This window comes from Alligator sinensis, unplaced genomic scaffold, assembly GCF_000455745.1.
Source record: "Alligator sinensis unplaced genomic scaffold, ASM45574v1 scaffold1129_1, whole genome shotgun sequence".
Classification (NCBI taxonomy): domain Eukaryota; kingdom Metazoa; phylum Chordata; order Crocodylia; family Alligatoridae; genus Alligator; species Alligator sinensis.
Window position 1 is genome coordinate 473,211 of NW_005842580.1, and position 3,506 is coordinate 476,716.

The window sequence follows — 3,506 nt, forward strand, 5'->3', positions numbered from 1 at the left end:
CATGAGCCTTTGGTATCAGACCCTAAACCCGCACTAAGAGTTTTGCCTTAGAGTTCAGCAACTTACATGAACCTGGGGGTGCAAATTCATGCCCCTCCTCCCCGAAATACCTTCCTCCTCCTTTCCCAGCTTGTCAGCAACCCTACCTCCTCCCACCCCTCTGACAAGTCCCCCAGGGTCCTCCTATTAATTTTTGCTCCCTTTGGGGTGAGCTAGGGAAGCTAGGGATGACTTCCTTCCCTTTCTGCAGCTCCTGAATCTGACAGTTCCTCCTTTAGGTCTGGGTAGATACTGAATGGGTAATCCCCCTGCTCTTAGTCCCAAAGCCAATCCCATGGGTGTTCAGGGAAACTCTCTTCCTCATCAGGCAGCAGATGGAAGCCCTGCAGGGGAGGTCAGGGCCCCAGAAGGCTTAGCCCTGTAGTAGGTACCTCTCAGTGGTTCTCTAGGAATAAAGCCCAGTAACTCCCAGAGGATAGTTGCTAGGGAAATCCACAGTGTGCCCCAGTACTATGCCAGGGCTGGCAGGGCTTGAGGGTGGATCCACAAATTTCACTGACGAGGTTGGAGTTAGTGTCTGAGAACTGTGACTGCTGCACGGTACATCTCAGCACAGGGTTCCCTGGCACTGTGGGATTTTTTTTTTTTTTGATGGTGGAGTACTACCTGACTTTGCCAGTGCAAAGTTGCAGCTGGGTGAGCCTGCTCCTTCTGTCCCTGAGACAACCTTTATCCCAGGCAGGGCAGATTCTTAAAAAGAACAGATAAAGGAAATGGCTAGGGGCTTCTTCCTGTTTCTTGTCATCCTGGAAATTCAAGAAAGCAGCCTTTGGTCTCAGGAGGCAGTGAAAGGAGGACAGGGGGTGCAGGGTATTACCGGAGTCCCCTGGTCATTAAGGGAACAAATGAGACATTATGGCCTGCAGTGCCATCAGTCTGTTTCTCTGAAGCCAGAAAATGCAGATTCTACAACCTGGCCAAGATTCATGTTTGGCTGATGGGTGCTTGGCTAACCTGCAATTCAGAGGAGGCACTATAATGGTGAGGAAGTAACCAAGATAAATTGTGGCAGAGATTTCTGCCTTCTGAATGGAAAGATCCTCTTGGATCCAATGGGGGAATCTTCTCAACTCAGCTGTTTCCCAACATCCAGAGGGTGGGGAAGGCCAACAACTTCTTTTCATCTCTACCTGGATAAATCAGTTCTTGGTTACTGTGAGGTTAGGAACACAGGAACATCAAAAGAACATAAGAAATACCATACTGGGACAGACCACTGGGCCATCTAGTCCAATATCCTTGATATCACAATGGCAAAGTCTGGATTTCTAGGAGCTAACACTGGACTGGAGGAGGCCACCTGGGCCAAATCCCATCCCCTGTATTGACAGGAATCTCCAAAATTGCTACTTCAAACACACTATCCAAAACGCACACTATCCAAACACTATACAACGCACACTATCCAAAACACCAAGAACAACCTACAACATGCCACAGGCATGAAGGGGAGAGAGGAAGACATGGCCAGGGCTCTGCCTCTTCAATTCGTTTTTAAATTCTCAAAAGATCCTGGGCAAGGGACTACACTGCAGATAAAGGCAAAAACCCTCAGGGTCCCTGCCATTTTGATTTAAGGGAAAAGTTCTTTCCTGACTCCAAGTTTGGCAATCAGTATGACCCTGACCAGAAGAGCAAAACCCTCTAAGTACCTCTGGGTTTTCTAAGTACCAACAGAAGCATCAACATATCCCAGTCAAAATCCTCCACACTTTCCTATTGCTAATGTACCAACACTCAGAGAAAGGCAGAAAAAAAGCCTCAGAAGCCATTAGCATTCAGGAGGGAGGAAAAGAGCCCTTTCTGGCCCCTACTGGCAATCAGCATAAACCCTGATTTGGAAACCCTTTTGTGGTTTGAGTTTCTTTGTAACTTTAAAACAGCCTGTCACAGCAGTTATAAACAGATATGGTATGTGTGCTAACAACTATCCTTTCTAAAGATCTAAGGCAGCTTCTGCTAGACCTGTCTTAGTGAAGGAACATCAGTTTGAATTCAGTTTCTTTTCCTTTTCAGCACAGTCCAACAAGACCTACAGCATTTAACAAGTCAGGGTATTTTGTAGAGCCCAGCTGTTTACTCAGCATATTCAAGGGCCGGGGAAATGGATTCCTACTCTCTGTATTGGTTTATCAATCGGGCAAGGCTGATGCTTTACTGCTGTTTATCCTAAGTATGGTCGAAGGTAGTTCAACATTTTGTAAGTGTACATGATATAAATGAGATAATGCAGGGGTTGCTGCCCTTGCACTCAGGGGACACTGGAGGGAGCTACAGTACTCCAACATGCTGAGCCTCAATCATTCCAGAGTTGTCCTTCTGCACTTTATCATCTGGATGACTGTTCATGGCTCTCCCTCAAAATCTCCTCGTTTCTAAATGCCCTGGTTCTACAACATTTTATTTGTGAGGATTTGGTGGGGGGGAAGAATCTGTGATTGTTCTCCCTGCTTCTTCCCCATGAAACTCTCAGAGATTTCAGGAGAATTAGTTGCTTCCAGGAGAGGCACAGGTTCACTTCACTTCCTGTCACTTGGTTCTCTGTCTCTCACTCTTCTTTATTCTACTCAGCTACAGTCATCCTTCCCCAGCAAAGGAGATGTTGGTAGCAAGATCTGTATTTAATATTCATGGGTACAGGAGCTGTATTGATATAGAAGACTCAAAAGGAAGTAATCTTTCCCTGAAGTTCTGATCCCAGTGATACAATATGGTGTCAGCGGGAATAATGGAGGAGACTCAATGGGTGCTGACAGAAGTGACACTTGCTGAGTGATCAGCCCCCTGAAAGTGCTCTACAGTCTTCCCCTGACAGAAGTGCACAGCTGCAGAATGCTTTAGAGTGCCTGATTACAGGACAAATTAATCCTCATCTAATGAAGGTTCAGATGAAGATGCTCCAAAGCAAAGTGCCTTCTTAACTTGTCTCAGTCCACGTGCATGATTGGGGCTAGGCTGATGCAACCCAGCCTCACCCTCAGTGCTGTCTGTAGGTTGGGAGGGATAGAAGGGAGGGGAGGGAGCTCCAGGCTGGGGTTTGCCCAGCCTGAACTGTGGGAGAGGGATTGGAGTCCCCCCACCTCATGCCCCGCCTTGCATCCCTCTCCTCCTCCAGATCAGGCTGCGCAAGCCTCAGCCCTGAGCTTCCTCCTTTCCCTTGTCTTCCTCCCACCCTGCAGACCATACCAGAGCTGAGGGGGAGGAGGGGGCTAGGGGAGAGAGGCTGCATGCAAGCAGCCTTTCTCTGCTGAATCGACTCTAAAATAGAAGTCAATCCCCCCACCACCTCCAACCAAACAGCAAACATCTGTTGGGTCAGGGGGGTTGCTCTAACTCATGGTGCTTTACGTGAAGCGCCATGAGTTAGAGTGGGGAGCTGCATGTCTGTCAGCACCCAATAGGGAATGCTCTCTTCCAATGATGGCTGATCCCAGTATGGTACCAGG